The 16,930-nt window shown below is 41.2% G+C and overlaps 1 protein-coding gene and 1 long non-coding RNA gene across 7 annotated transcripts in view; one reads left to right on the forward strand and one right to left on the reverse strand.

The window, feature by feature from the left end:
• The window catches only part of LOC120100955 (uncharacterized), a 31,911-nt gene extending 22,988 nt beyond the window's left edge, over positions 1 to 8,923 (forward strand). The window contains exons 5-6 of the long non-coding RNA XR_010063960.1: positions 3,248 to 3,315; positions 8,587 to 8,923. This is a non-coding gene — a long non-coding RNA (uncharacterized LOC120100955). The remainder of the gene's footprint in view (positions 1 to 3,247; positions 3,316 to 8,586) is intronic.
• Rap1gds1 (Rap1 GTPase-GDP dissociation stimulator 1) overlaps positions 1 to 16,930 on the reverse strand; it is a 144,843-nt gene that overhangs the window by 52,700 nt on the left and 75,213 nt on the right.

Genomic DNA, 16,930 nt, shown 5'->3' on the forward strand with positions numbered 1-16,930 from the left:
AAGAATGGCTCAGATGATCAGAAAGCAGCTAGGAAGCTGGTAGGTTTCAAGTCTAAGCCTTTCACTTTGAAGATAGGGCTCATCAGATCAGACCTAAAACAGGAGCAAGCTCCCCATGCTGCCTGCAGGAGCCTGCTCGAAGTAGGAGAACCTTCAGCAAATATTTAAAGAAAGGTTGGTTAAAGATGCATCATACACACCAGGCAAATGGAAAATAGTACGTCTACACTGCCAGACCTGGCAGACATCAAAACAGGAATTGGTATCACAGTTCAAGAGCAATATAATACAATATGGGAGTAATCCAAAACACACAGGCATCTAAAAAAACAAAAACCTATAAAGCTTAAAAATGTATACGATGAAAATGAACAGAACTCAGGAGAAACGGCCATTTCCGCAACTACAGAATGGGTGCTGACTGCCAGGCCTTGTTATCAAGATACTGGACACAAACAAGAATGCTGAAAGGCTTTGCTTCCAGAGGTCCTACTCTACTGAGATAGACAAAGGCGTTAATAATTATTCACATTATGTCATAGAAGCATAGAATATACATCTTTTCTGGGGGGATGAATGGAAGAAACAGTGTTAAAACTTTATAGGGATAAAAAGGTTTTATAATACCAGTATAGTTACCTAACATCCTTAAGTAACAAATCCACGATCATCTGTAGATGTGCATGTAGTTAAAATGTTTCTTCCAGCTCATCTATAATCTAAGTTAAATAATATTTAATAGGAGCAACTCTCCTTCTCTGAGACACTGATGCCAATGTGAGTCGAACAGTTTAACCGCGGTGTCTCAGAAAACTATGACAAATTGGTAGTTATTCTATTTTACTAATCAAGGATTTTGTGCAACTCCTTTATTTCATATACTGAATTATACATGGTGAACACAGATATAATGAATTCAACGTTTCATTATGGTGGGGGGGGAAGTGTGAGGAAAATGTTTAAACACAGTTAAGTGTTCAAAATGTGACGGAAGTGCAAATGCAGAAATGTCTCACCAAAGGGGGTCAGGAAACACCCCTGGACACCTTTCTTCTCAAAAGGACAGTAGGGCCTGAGTGTAAAAGAGTGTATGCACATGTAGACTTTGGCTAGAGACAATACACAAAAGAAAAATCATAAGTGTACAACTGATAAGCCTCGAGATTTGTAACTAATCAAGAAATCACCACGGTGGTCACGATACTGACTAATTTCATCATAACCAACTGACTGCTCCTCTTTGGTTGAGGGCTATCTCTCCTTTGGTTTCTGGTTTCAGGAATCACTGTTTTCTGTTGCCACAGACTGTCTTTTTACAGAAATGGATTCTTCCACTATAGGTGCTGTTAGATCTGGCTTCTTATCCTGTGTCTGAGGACTGCACAAATCATCCGTGTCTCCGTGTTAGCCCACTTCCTGCTGCTGTAACAGATTACCTGAGATTGGACAATTCAGAGTGATAAGAGGTTGCCCTTGGCTCAGGATTCTGAACTTATTAAAGCGTGGTGACTGGATCTACTCAGCACCTTGTGAAGGCCTTTCCTAGGCAACAGGAAGGAAAGAACAAGCACGAAAGGAGAGAGGGAAAGGAGAGGACATGCTCTCCCAGCCGGCTCCTGGAATAACTCCCCGCACACTTATCTACAGGCGTAGTAGATGCTTCCTGGGCATTAGAACACTCGAAGAAGAAAACAAGAAGGTCCCAGGGACTGCGACAAGGATCACATGCTCTTGTGTGAAGTAAACACATCCGACTTCTCTCAAGCTTCACTGATTCATTCCCAGACTATACAAATTACAAAAGGGCAGCAGCCCTACTACACTGTAAATATATACATCTCATATCAATTTTAAAACAGCCCTGGTGTATAAATTATGACTTTAAAATTCAGGTCTAGAAAAAATAAAGGTTGAGAAATAAGATAATGATAAAGGAACTACTTTACAACTCAGAGATAGTCAACCGGACCACTGTGGAAGGGCGATGCAACTGGACTCACTCCAAAATTCACTACTTCTTTTAAGCCAGGCTTGACTGTCAACCAATTTTAACATCAAAAGCAAGTTTTTGAAAAAATACCGACCTTCATTAACTTGTGAACTCATGAAATACCTACCAATCAGAAAATAAATCATCACCGTTCTTTTCCTTTTCACAAAGAATTACATAATATTGGATCTAAGTAAGATGAATTTATAGTGATGTTTCTTTTTCCCCCTCTCCTTTTAGTGAAAGATCTTTTTCCCCTCACAACATAATATATCTTCGTTATTGTTTCCCCTCCTTCTACTTCTTCCTCTATCAGCCCAAACGTCCCGCCCATTCAGATCAACTCCTTTAGAAACAAACATGCCTATAAGGGATAGTGGTAAAGTGAAATACAATATAATGATATAAAATATAGGATAAAACTAAACTAACACATTGGAATGGACAAAGCAAACAAACAGAAGAAGAAGAGCCCCAGAGAAGGCATATGGTCAGAGACCTACCCGTTCACCTTTGTGGAAATCCTATGGAGACGCTAACTACACCAGAGCCATAATGCATACCACACAGAGGCCCTGTGCACACGGCCTCTGTGTCCGTGAGTTCAAACGAACTCTGATCATGATGCATTGAGCATGCGAGACCTTTGATCTTTTGATGAGCTTCAAATTTTTCAGTGTCTTAACAATTTTATTGAGGTCTTTTACTTGCTTTCTTAGTTACCCCACAATATACTATTTGATGCTATTATTGTTAAAGGTATTGCTTCCCTAATTTCTTTTGCAGTCCATTTGTCATCTGTATACAGGAGGGCAACTGATTTCTGTGAGTTAATTTTATAGACAGCTACTTTGCTGAGAGAATTTATCAGTTGTAGGAGTCCCCCAGTAGGATTTTTAGGGTCATTTATGTTCTATTATAGCACCTGCAAATTGCTACTTGACTTCTTCCTTTCCATATGGTATCCCCTTGATCTCCTTTAGTTGTCTTATTGCTCTAGCTTAGACTTCAAGTACTATATTTCTATATAGAGAAGAGTGGACAACTTTGTCTTGGTTCTGATTTTAGTGGAATTGCTTTGAGTTTCTCTACCTTTAACTTGATGTTGACTACAGGCTTGGTATAAACTGCCTTTATTATATTGAGGTACTGCTTCCTGTATCTGTAATCTCACCAAGACTTTTATCATGAAAGGTGTTTGATTTTATCCAAAGCATGGTTTGCATCCGATGAGAGGATGTGTGTTTTTTCTTTCAGCTTGTTTATATGGTGGATTACTTATTGATTTTCATATACTGGACCATTCCTGTATCTCTGAAATGAAGGTAATTTGATGATATTGGATGATCTTTTCAATGTGCTTTTCTTTTCTGTTTGCAAATATTTCATTGAGTACCTTTGACTGTGTTGTTATGTAACACTCCTCCAAGACTAAACCATTCCCATCCTTTAGGGGAGCTTAAGCAGGGAGGTAAACTACTAATAATTAGTCTCAGGAAGTTCCTGAAACTAACCAGAATCAGTAGGCCAGTCCCTGACAGAGTATACAATAACACCTGTCCCTCTCAGAAGTAAAGCTGAGTTTAAAGAAGACTGAGGGAGAAGGGCTGAAGGGACTCTGAGAGCAGACCACCTGCTTAGAAGCAGCAGAGACCAGCTGAGCCACCCTGCAGAAGTATAGGCCAGCTGAGGCACTCGCAAAAGCTTGGAATATCCAAGATACAATTCATAGACGACATGAAGCTCAAGAAGAAGAAAGACCAAAGTGTGGATGCTTCAGTACTTCTTAGAAGGGGGAATAAAATACTCACAGGAGGAAATACAGACGGTGTAGAGCAGAGATGGAAAGCCGTCCAGAGACTGCTGTACATGGATCCATCCCACATGCAGTCACCAAGCCCAGTCACTATTGGGGAGGCTAACTGTTGCATGCTGACAGGAGCTTGATATAGCTGTCTCCTGAGAGGCTCTGCCAGAGCCTGACAAATACAGAGTTGGAGGCTCAAAGCTAGTCACTGGAATGAGCACAGGGATCCCAATGGAGGAGTTAGGGGAAGGACTGAAGGAGCTGAAGGGGTTTGCAACCCCATAGAAAGAACAACAGTATCAACCAACCAGACATCCGAGAGCTCCCAGGGACTAAACCTCCAACCAAAGAGCACACATAGAGAGATCATAGCTCCAGCTGCATATGTAGCAGAGGATGGCATTGTCTGGCATTAATGGAAGGAGAGGCCCTTGGTCCTGTGATGGCTTAATGCCCCAGTGTAGGGGAATGCCAGGGTGGAGAGGAGGGAGGGAATGGATGGGTGCGAGAGCACCCTCATGGAGGCAGGGGGTGGTGGGATGGGATGGGATGTTTCTGGAGGGGAAACTGGGAAAGAGGATAACATTTGAAATGTAAAAAAAATTCAATAAAAGAAAAGCAAAAGAAAAAAAAAGTAAAGGCTACCTTGGAAAGGAAAAAAATTTACTCTTCAACCTGTTGGGCCGCCTGAAGGCTGTGTAGGTTTGCCAGCTTTTGTGTGCAGTCATCCATGCTGTATGTGTGTGAGCGTGAGTACACGCTGCATGAACACATGTGTGGACCTGGCTAATGCAGTTGTGTTTAACTCATTTCTCCTCCTGTAACTCCAAAAAAATCCTCATTGGTTCACCAAGTCAGACTTTGGTGGTACCAGAATTTTGGTCTCTTGTGGGCTGCCTCTCTGAGATAAGCAAAATGGTGCCTTTTATCTTCCCAGGAAAAGGTTCACAGAACAACATATGTTCACAAGGAAAATTAATCTGTAATTTTCTTCCTTTGTTGGGTCTTTATGTGGCTTAGGTATTAGGGTAACCAGGACCATGTGATACAAATCTGGCAGTGTTCCTCCTATTTTACTTTATGGAATAATTTCAGGAGTACTGGCATTAACTCTTCTTTGAAATTCTGTTAGAATTCTGCACTAAATCCATCTGGCTCTGGGCTTTTAGAAAACGACTGCTTCTTTTTCACTGGGGGTTATAGGTCTGTTTAAATTGCTTCTGTGGTATTGATTTAACTGTGGTAAGTGGTGCGATATCAAGAGAATTATCGACTTCTTTTTCATTCTCCGGTTTGTTGGAGCACGGGTTTCTAAAGCATGTCCTTCTGTTCTCACTGGCTCTCCTGTCCTGTCCCTCTCATCAGTCCCTCTGCTAATGTGGATAAGGCTTTGCCAGTCTCACTGACTTTCCTCCAAGAAGCAGCTCGTGGTTTCACCAAGCCGCTGTGCTACTTTCTGTTCCTATGTTCTTGATTTCAGCCCCAAGGCTGATGACTTCTTGCTCTCTATTTCATTTGGGTTTGATCTCTTTTCCTTCTATAGCGTTCAGGCATTCTGCTGATGTACTAGTATGTGCTCTCCCTAATTCGTTTTATGTAGGCTCTTAGTGCTAACGTCTCTTACAACCACCTTAATCGTACACTCTGTGCATGCTGTGTCTCAAAAGCCTTTCGTTTCTTAATTTCTGCCTCGACACATTTTCCAATCAGTAGCGGGCTGTTCAGTTTCCATTAGTTTATAAGTGTCCTGTTGTTTGCTACTGTTAATATCTCGCTTTAATCTGTGGTGGTCAGACAGGATGCAGGACGTTAGTTCAGTTTTCTTCTACCTCTTGAAAATTGCTCAACGTCTGAGTATGTAGTTAATTTTCAAAAAAAGTTCCATGAAGCACCGGGAAGGTATATATTCTTCTGTGTTTAGCTGAAACGTTCTGTAAGCATGCGTTAGCACCCTTATTCTTCTGTTCAGGGGGCTTTCCTCTGAGACGCCGGTTTTGAGTTCCTCCATTTTCACTTCCAGACTTCCTTCATTTTGTGTTTTCTGTTTTCATTCTATTACCACCTCCAGGTCTTGAACAGCTTTACTCATTTCCTTCAACAGTCTGTTTTCATAAGAATTCTTTTAAGCATTTTTTTTCATTTCCTTTCTAAGGACCTCTTTCATATTCATAAGCCTATTTTGAGGTCTTTTATTAAGCTTCAGCTGTATAGTACAGTGTTCAGGGCCTGCTCTGGTAGGGTTGTGGGCTCTAATTGAGACATATTGTCCCGGCTGTTGATGTGATTTTACCCTGGCATCCGGGTTTGGGAACACTGTAATTCTCAGTACTGTTATCTGGTCTTGTCTTTGTTGAGTAGGTGTTTTGTTCCTTGGCTTCTGTTGTGGTCTCTGGTTCTTGTGAGGAGGTGGTAACTATGTGGTACTGGGTAGGAAATTTGGGGGAGGGGTGTCATCCGGATAAGCATGGCCACTGGGGGTTCTTGGTGCAGTGATTTCTAGGTATTAGGTGGTGACACTTAGGAACAGGGATGGGCTAGCAGGATTGGGATCCACAAGAGGAAAGCAGGGTGTTCATCTGAATTGGCTTAGTCCCCTGAAAAGGGGACAGACAGCCAAGAAGGTCACAGCGGAAAGTCTGTTACAGAGCTGGGGACTCCCCGGGGAACTGGATGTTGAAGAATGGAGAAGGAAGTGGTGAGCTCTGCAGTTGTGCTACCTGCCTCCTGGGTCAGAGCAGCTCCCAAGAAATGCCTGCTGGTTTGTTAGCTAGAATAAAGCAATGTGTGAGGCAAGGGAGTAGGGAGGGAAAGAGCTAAGTGATTCAGGGGCAATGGGGGTTACAGGGCTGTGGGTGGAGAGGCCATGGTAAGTGGTGTACTGTGGTGTTGGGGATGAGCCTGGGGGACCAGGTCTGGAGGAGGTGAGGGAGAGGTGAAGAGCCTCATTAGTCCGTCTGTTCCCCTCAGCCAAGTGGACTCCCTGTTTCCAGGGAGTGCAGGAAGTTAGGAGGGGAAGATCTGTGCGACCCACAGATGATTGGGTGAGGAGGGGGTGGGGGTGAGGGGTGGGGGGTGGGGGGTGGGGGTGTGCAGATGCTGCAGAGGGAGGACTTGGAGGAGGTAAAGATCTGCAGTTTGCCTACCCGCTTCCCCGGCTCCAGGGGCCAGAGAGTTTCTAGGGCATGGCTGCTGGCATTGGGGCAGGGATGAAGCAGTGAGAGAAGGAGGGATGTTTGAGGGGAGATTTATATGATCCATTGCAGACAGGGTGGTGGTGAAGGGGGCCACAGCAAGGTCACCTGCTGCTGTCTCAGGAGGGAGGAGCTGAGGAGAGTATGTCCAGTTAGCCCACCTGCTTCCCACACCGATGTGTTTCATGACAGATCCACATCAAATATTTCTGGCTTCTGACTGGCACATTAATAAGACTTTGCTGTTTTCAGCTCAACTTCATTTTACTTTAAATATAAGGAAAAACAATTTTAAGAAATAAAATGAACAAAGCTCACTTTGCCCGTGTCAATAAATTGTGACAAACTGGAAAGGGTATCCAGTTCAAGTATAAGAAGGGTGCTCCGTAGAAAGCATTCAGTTAAGACTGCTCGAGATGGAAGGGTTTATTTAGAAAAACTAGATATGTACAAATGCCTTCAGCATGACTCTTCCTCCTAGAAAAGGAAGAAAATACCCAGGGCAATTAGTAGGCTGATGTAATTTCAGGTTTTATCATCCATGCTTTTTGGGCAGAAGAAATAGCATAAAACCAAACTTATCTGTTTAAGAACTTGAAGGATATACCTTTTCCTACTGTACTGATAGCAGCAAAACTGTTTTACCTGGATTACTTTATCACTAAAATATTGACCAAATCAGAACATCCTTTAGTCTTAATAAACCAAGTGGCATTTACACACTCTTCTATGCTGACAGACATGTCAAGGACACAGGGTCAAACAAAGCTAAGCACGCCCGTGCACATATTTTTAAAGGAAGATTTTGTTTTGTTTTAAATATAAGGTTTTCCTTCCTTATCTGATTTCATTCATCTTCATTCAGGTCATAGTAGTTATTTTTGTAATTTACAACAGATTGAGCAAAATGCTCATTTAAGATTTTAGAAATTCCATTTTTAGAATTTTAGAAAAGTTCTCAGGACATGTATATTCCTGTATTTTTCACCTGGAGATGAAACTACTCAGGTAGAGGCATCAGCATGTTTATTTAATGTCAGAGTATGTATGTATCTGTAATAACTTCCAAAACTGCAGCAATTACAGAGACGATGATTACCAGGGGCAAGGCTGTCAGGTCTCTGACGGAGCTTCTGATACTGAGGATTGAATTCTCAAAGTTCAGTCTCTCTATCTTTAAAATCTGGCAGGGACGCGTCAGGTTACATCTAAAAAGCTCTATTTTTTAAAAAAATTATTTATTTCATTTTATAGGAGGATAACACCAATGCATATTGTCTAAATGTTTGGGTGTTTCAAATAAAATACACTATTAAAAATAAATGAGTTCTGAAAGACCAATTTCTCAGGCTCGCAGTTTGCATGAGACATTCCCACTCTCCTGGGAGGGCCAGAGTTTTTGATTTTCTCTGGGGCTTCAACAGTGTGAATGATTGAGGGCAAAGTACTTTACTCAGTGCAGTGACTCCAAACTACTTTACAGAGTCACACAGTGCAGTGTTTGACCAAATATCAGTTTAGTCTGTGATCAGTCAAGTTGACACATAGAGTTATAAAGATTTATTTTTACTTTATATGTCTGTGTGTTTTGCCTGTAGGAAAACAATCACCAAATGCATGCCTGGTGTCTGCGTCAAATGGGAGCCCCAGGTGCCCTGGAACTGGCGTTGGACTATTGTGAAAGGCCGTGTTGGGGTTGGTAACTGAATTCTTACTCTGGAAGAACAGCAAGAGCATTAGCTGAGTCATCTCTCCACTTTAAACACTGTAAATTCTAGGAAGCCTCCCTTCCTTTCGTAGTGCCTCATGGCTTCCTTCACTCGACAGATTCCGTCTCAGTAGAAAGATCTGAACCTTTTGCTAAATGTGGCTTATTTTGACCTTTTGAATATTCATCCGCAGAATGTACAAAAATAAAACTACTGCTGACCTGTGTCCTGGCTAGTCTTAACTGTACACTTGGCACGGTCCAGAATCATCTCAGAGAAGCCTCAACTGGGACATCACACAGATCAGCTGGCCTGTGGCCACGCCTGCGGAGGGATTGTCTTGATAAACTGATGCAGGAGGGCCCAGTTTCTTGCGGAGACAGCATTCGGTGGGCAGGTAGTCCTGGGCTGGGCAAGATCACCATGCCAGCATGCCAACACTCCTCCCTTCTCATGCTTCAGGCTTCTGTCTGAGTTCCAGCCTTGCCTGCCTTCAGGGACGGGCTGTGACCTAAGTGAACACGCATCCTCTCCTACCCCAAGCTGCTTTCAGTCAGTGCTTTAAAATTATAGCAACAGAGATCAAAGGAGAACACCTGCTATTTCTTCCTGCGCGTGTCAATTAAGAGTCTTACGATTAAGAGTTTCTACAGAGAAAAAAGTAAGAACACACAGGAGTAACAATAAAAGCCAGAGAAACAAAGAAACCTCTACCCTTTCTGTACCAGCCAACTGCTCCCCCTCTGGGAGGTACCTAACCTCACCCCTTCCCTACCCCCAACCTAGCCCCAAGCCACTCTACAAAAACATGTTTTTGTGTTTCTGTTTCAATCTGACTCAGTAGGGATTAATTTTTCTCTATGTTTACAGAAGGCTGATTAAAGAGAGGCCCATCGTGTTTCTGTTTCAATCTGACTCAGGGATTAATTTTTCTCAGGTTTACAGAAGGCTGATTAAAGAGAGGCCCATCTTTAGTTTGTACCTTCGGTGGCATGATTCTCCTGATGGAAAGGAGTGACAAATGCAGCTGGACTTCGGATAACTGTCTTATGAATTACACGGAAGCCTCCTCCCATAAAGGAAGCCCAGCCTGCTGTGACAGCACATCTGTAGCCCAGGTACTGCAGAGGCTGAGGCAGGAAGATGGCAGGTTTGAAGTTAGCTTGGGTCACTCACAGAGAGCGCCCATCTCATCCCTGCCCTGACACACCGAATTCTACATACTTCACTTCAATGGTATATGTGCATTTTCTCAGTCCGTAGATTTTGCAAGTACAATCTTTATTATGTGGTTAATATCTTCAAAAGGAAAGAAAAAAAATGCTTGCTATTAAAAAGGGGCCTTCGTGACTTGAAGGGGATGGTCACCCATGATCTAAGCCGCTTTGCAAACCACATAAATCTGCCATTCTGAGCCATATGTTTATGAAGGAGTTTTCTGTTTCCCTTAAATATTACTATCTATGTTAGTGTATAGTACATTTAATATTTAATGATATAAATAATATTTAATTTTACCAAAAGAAAGTATTTTCCTGAATTAATGGCAGACATACCTGTAATGTTTTTAAATATTTATAAATCTACTAGGGAAGAAAATTAAACTTCAATGCTTAAATTCTACCATTTTGCCAAAACACTGAATTTCTATTTGACTAAAAGCATGTTCAAGTCTTTATTTAAGTTTTTAAATGAAGAAAAATTGCCAAACATTGACATCATTTCTCAAATCAAAAACCCATATTTCTAAATGTTCTAGGTGTTAATAGCATCTGCTAAAAAATAGATAGAGGAGAGCAAACATTATAAATATTCCATTAGTGGAATGATAAAAATGAGTCACGAGGAAAAAAATTACCACGGTCATCAAGTACTCATGTCAGAAGCATAAACTTGTACTTCGTGACCTATTGTATTCAGATTTAAATGATGCCTTTATGTAGGACTTCAAAGTTTTGCATTTCCATATATAACAGCAGATCAGGACAAGGAGAAAGCTGGGTAGTGCACATCCACAAGCACTGCCATCACAGATGCCGTTCAAAATGAGGTCCCAACCCTGCATCTGAAGGACACAGAGCTACGCCTGTACACCATGTCCACCACTCCGGGTCTCTCTTCAGTGATGGCTGTTTGAGAATTCTTTCTAAACCATGCTTCCTGTGACAGGTGGCCTGTCAATGGCACTACCGAAATGCAACCGAGGATAGTATTTATTAGTAGGCTCTCAACAAACATCGTGGGAAATTTATGTTAGTGTCAAAGGTTCAGCTCTAACAGGTAAAGTGAAAGTGGTAAAAAAAAAAAATTGTTAGCGTTCTCACATATTCCTTTTCCCAGAGCTTTATAAAGTGATTTCCCCTGGCATCACCTAAACCGTAATAACCAGGAAAAGTCAAGTCAATGGCCACTCAGACTTCCTACACAGGTGCAATGAAGCCACCTGGCCTCCAAGACACAAACACCAAGTGTGAAGAACATTCGTGACTTCTTATTGACCGCCCCACCCACAATTATCGATTTTTGTCACATGAGATACCCCCATCAGTTCAGTTCTACCTGCATATCTGTGACATTGCAATTACTCAGAAACCATCACTCCATGTCTTTGCTAACATGTTTTACAGAATAGTGCTACTTGGGAACTAATCAAGCATGGGCTAGTTTGCTCCTCTCTGATGTTTTTATTAATAGTAAAAATTTACTGTTTGGGTTTCTTAGTACCATTTTAACAGACCAGGGATTTCAAACTGTAAGAATCAGTTCCTGAAGTATTTAACATCAGTATTAAACCAGGTACAAATGCTAACCAAGAACCAACCAACCATGTAACACCCCAATCTCCCACTTGACATTTACACTTCTCTCTGGCACCAAGAGCTGGCCTGTTAGGACAGCTTTGCAAACCTGTGTCTCACATCTCTCCCCATATCCACGCTGTACACTGCTGGGAAAGTGGCAACGTCAATCACAGCTACACTGCGAGCCTTTTCTTGTCAATACCTCAGGATGTACAGTAGATCCTTACGTTAGGGGTTTTAAGTAGGTGACGACTATTAGCAAATATGCAAAGTCAGCATCCTTTATCACCTGGGAGCTGCGCCCCTAATCAGGCTACTTGAAAACAACTCCACCTTCATGAGCAGCCTGTCCCCCAGCACCGTCTCTGAACTCCCCCAGCACAAGGTGCACACCATCCCTGTGCGGGGGGCTTTATGAACGTATACTTTCCTGGGAACCCAGAAGTCATGTCAGAATCTGTGACACTGGCCTTCTGACCAAGTTCCTCTCTGAGGCAGAATTGCTCTTTCTCTTTTACATGTAAACCTGTTTATTTCTGCCTCTTAAATCTTATTTCAACGCTACCGGTTTCATTTAATGTATGTATTTGTTTATTTATTGTTAAAAGTATGGAGGAACAAAAAAATTGTAGGCAATTTTGTTCTTCACTTTAATTGCCCAAATACTGTAAAAATAGCACTATGAGGTAATGCTTTATAATTTTATGTACGCATGGGGGAGGGGAAGAAGAAGAAGAAGAAGAAGAAGAAGAAGAAGAAGAAGAAGAAGAAGAAGAAGAAGAAGAAGAAGAAGAAGAAGAAGAAGAGAGCTTCCATCCCAAGAAGAGCTAAAAGAAGCAAGAGTATTTGTCACAGAAAAGAGAATATGTTTACCTCCTGGACATACGGAATGCTTTAAGCTTTTTATTTAAGTATGTAGAGGCTCACAGGAAGCTACCGGACATACAAAGACACACAGACATAGGCACACACAAGCATGTACGCAAACATACAAACAAACACCAATCAACCCAAGACACCCAAGGCCCCAAGCATAGCATGTTCTTGTGGAATATTTACTTTCGTATCCCAAAAGGATATCACACAGTATAGACACAATATCTCCATCAGGACACCCACCCTGGTGAGATCAAAGGCTCTCTTCAGACCTCATTAGTTCCCATCTTGTGTGTGTACATGTATGCACATGTCTAATCAATTTATCTATGTACAGGTTCGTGCTGTGGCGCTAACACAGTTTGCAGGACTCACTTTCACACAGATTTAGACTTTTAGCAATGGACTTAATAAAGGCAAACATTTTTCCTTTCCTCTCTCGAGAGACTTCAACCTGGACATATCACACAAAGTATCTTGGTTCGAAGCTAAACTAGTAGGAAAAAAAGTCCATTTTTTTTTCTTTCAAAATTTAAGTTCCCTCCTTGAGGTAACCACCAAAACCCAATGTATTTGGGCGATGTTTCTCAAAACTACACAGTGTTATTTCTTGGATTCTGTTAAAGAGCAAGATGAAAGTCACTAAGTGGAGCAGTGAGCAAACTCTGCAGAACGCTTACCAAGGACACCATACCTAACGCCAGCCGACACTCTCTCACACTGTTACCAGGGGCACATACATAGGAGTATCCTAGTAATCCCCTGCTTGCATTTGTTTCACGGGTCTGTTTAATAACTGTAGCATCCCTCTTTAGCATGAGGTAAGAATCATACAAACCAATTTGTTTTGTTCACTGTGGCTGCCAAAAAGCTGAGGATTACCTAGTGCTTACACAGAGTTAAGTATTCTAGCCCTGGATTTTCTTTCCTGCCTTTCCTTATAAGCTCCCGGTCTGTTATACGTTCACTGTAAACATCCAGCACACATTCCCGTATAGACGAGATCAGGTTGCAGTATCGTGTAGAATTATCATTATTTCCTTTGCCTAATGGCTTATAACCCATGTTTTGCTTTTCTACAGAAACCCTACTTGGAGGTGGACAGTGACACAGGGTCTCACTATGTAGTCCTGGCTGTCCTGGAACTCACTATGTAGACCAGGCTGGCCTCAAACTCAGAGATCTGCCTGCCTCTGCCTCCCAAGCACTGGGATTAAAAGTGTCCTACCATACCCAGTCATGAATCCTATGTAATCCATGAAACAAGTCTATTTTAACCTAACACAATTCAGAGCTAAAAAATACCAGACACATTAAATGATGCAGCTGAAGTCCTATCTGTCTCATCACCTGCGTTCCACGGGGCATATTAAACTTTTATACACTTATATATAACTTTTAACAGCCTATCTCTTTTCCTTTCCTAGAAGGCACAATTTGACCTATTTTAAAAGGCAGCGGGACCTTGTCCTCTTGCTATCACTGTAGGAAAAGCTACATACGTAGTGTGTACTTAGCATCGTGTCTGCTTTTGTCTATGGTATTTTCTCTACTTTATTTGGAGCACTGTCCTTTCTCTATGTTTTTTTAGCGCTTACAAGAACTATAAGATAGCATCTACTTCAATCCACACAGAACATCTTTATGAAGTATTTTTATGCAATAACAGTCATAACCAAATCTAAAAAGCTCCCTTGCAAAACAGTTATTCTTTCTTTTCTTCTATAAATGGCATACTTTGATAGTAAGTTGACTGATTAAAGTTGAATGTCATCAGTATGCTACTAGCTAATAATTCAATTTCTTCTGAGACGAAACATTGAAAAAAAAAAAGCAGCAAAACCCTCTAACCAAATAATTAGATCACTGAAACAAATATTTCCAAGTGCCAGAATAAATAACTCTATTTAATAAAGCTGCTGCAAATATTGATTACCTCTGCAATTTCAAAGCATTTTTGTACTATATTAACATACAATAATCTAATTTTCATTATAAAATATTATTTAGATATTATTTCTTGGCACTTGCAGTTAATTTAAACTAGATTATTCTGGCCCATGCATAAAAATAATATAACAGTGGGGCTGGGGAGCTGGCCTAGCAGGTAAGAGTGCTATACAGGCGTGAGAGCCTGAGTTCCACTCCTCAGGGCCCATGTTAAAGGCTGGGCCTATAGGTGCCTGTAACCCTGGCACTGCTGCGCAGACAGAGCTGAACCCTGGCAGCTCACTGCCTAGCAAGCTCGGTCCAAAGAGCAAGATTTTAGTCCATGGAGAGGACCTGTCTCAAGGTAATAAGGAGGCTGGCAGAGAAAAATATCCAAGGTTTACCCCTGCACATTCATGTGGATGCAATACCACCCCCACATGCCAATCAATCAATCAATCAATCAACCAATCACATCACACATTTAGAATCAGTAACATGCATGCATTTGACCATTCTCTTGTATACCTGAAGTCAACTGAATAATAGAATTCACTTTTCTTCACAAAAAAGTGCCTCTGGCAAACTGGATTACTAACTTGTTTTGATTATTTTATTCACTAGGAGGACTGTAATTTTCTTCTCTGTGGAAGTGAGACACTACATCATATAAGAGTCTTAAAATATGTATATCGTTCTAATAATTGAATTATGTTAACAGCAAGCATTGTCTTATTGTAAGCAGCATATTCAATTCTAAATTTCAATTGCATTAATCTTGCTCTTTGCATAAAATAGGTAATGAAATTTATACAGTCATTTTCTGCTAGTCCCTACTCATACCTTTTTGTTGTTGCTGTTTTTATTTGTTTTGTTTTTGAGACAAGATTTCTCTTAGCTGCCCTGGAACTCACTTTGTAGTGAACTCTAGAGTTCACTGCTGACCTTGAACTCCAGAGATCTGCCTGCCTCTGCCTCCTGAGTGCTGGGATTAGAGGCATGTGTATATCAAATGCTATTTCCTAAACTTAAGCGTTAATATCAACAACAGAAACTCAAACCTCCAGTAACCACTGTATCCCTGGGAACGTTAGATGTAGATGAGACGTCCCATGGACCTTTAGAGCTTTAGGGACACTAAACAAATCAGCAATTTAAAACGTGCATCGCTCTAATTTTAGGAGTCAATGAAAATAGGGAATGCTACAAACATTCCACGTAAGGCAACCGTGAAGAGAACGTGCATGTAGAATAAGCATTTCTGAATGCTTCTCCGTTTAAAGCAACATTCCTGGCAGGTTCTACTCCCAAATTTAAATACAATGTTTCTGTATATGACTTCTTTGCCAGATGTCAAACTTCTCGAGAACAGTTACTCTGGCAAAGCTAACAGTTACTCTGGCACACAAGTTTTTAAACCTTGCTTGCATCAAAAGTCTATTTGAATGCTGTGAAAGAGGAATCCGTGGTGAAATGCCTCAGAGGTGATAAGGAAGAAAGCACACTAAACAATTTGAAGTGGAAACTGTTGCCAGCCAGTAATTCTTTCATCTCCGCACAGGAGACAGAGATGCAGCCAAGGTTGGCCAGCAGTAAAGCTGGACTACACCCCGTTCGTTGGTGTGCTGCTCTGTTTCACACTGTGGGGATTATATAAGAAAATTTCCTTCCGTTAGGAAGAACGCCCATAATGGGAACTGACAAGGCTGTTACTAAAACTGAAGCTTGACCTACTTCTCTGCTAGAGTTCCAAGCATTTTATGGTTATTTCTTTCAAATAGATTGCTAAGGTTATGTTAGCAAACATCGATCATACAGACACAGATTTCTCATTTTTCCCCTCCTGTCGTCAGCTGCTTACAGTGCCTCTTCTGCAAATGCTAAGTTTACTATCTATCGGGACGCCTACTGCACGCCTGCCACCTCCCTGAATAAAAACCACACCTTTAAAAATTGGGCATTTGGAACAAACTAACTACTCATCTCAATTACGGACAGGTTAAATTTTGTAGCGATAAATATGAACTTTAAAATATGTTGCATTTTGAAGAAGCAAGTCTCTTAAATTTACTAATTTGTAATGTTTCCTGTCCCTCACCCCCACCCCAAACCCCTCAAAACCACCATTTTCTTGATAAAGGGGAAATGGTTCATTATTTAAAATAGAAGTCATCATGCTCTTTTCAGGTAGGTTTAACTTTCAGGTTTCTTTCTTTCTTTCTTTTTTTTCCATGTGGAGAGGTTTAATGAGAGAAGAAGAGTAGAAGAGGAGAGGAAAGGAGGCTGGCCATGGGCAAGTGGAGGGAAGTGAGGAGGGGAATGGGGAGAGAAGGGACAAAGGGGAGGAGCAGGGAAGAGAAGAGAGCAAAGAGCAAGAGTCAAGTTTCCAAACGATAAATGTACTTCAAATAAATTTGCAAGTAACTAGACAGTACTAAACCCATACTTTTGTATCTTGGTGTTGAAGTATAAACTTCAGTTTTTCTAGAATAATTTTGGAGAGAATGCTAAGAAGTTGACAAAAATATAATTTAAAATGAAAGAAAAAGAAAGCAGTCTTAAGTTATACACGTGACAACACTGCGAATGAATCTGTTGTCACATGATTTACAGCAATAAATCACTCA

This window comes from Rattus norvegicus, chromosome 2 (genome assembly GCF_036323735.1).
Source record: "Rattus norvegicus strain BN/NHsdMcwi chromosome 2, GRCr8, whole genome shotgun sequence".
Taxonomy (NCBI): domain Eukaryota; kingdom Metazoa; phylum Chordata; class Mammalia; order Rodentia; family Muridae; genus Rattus; species Rattus norvegicus.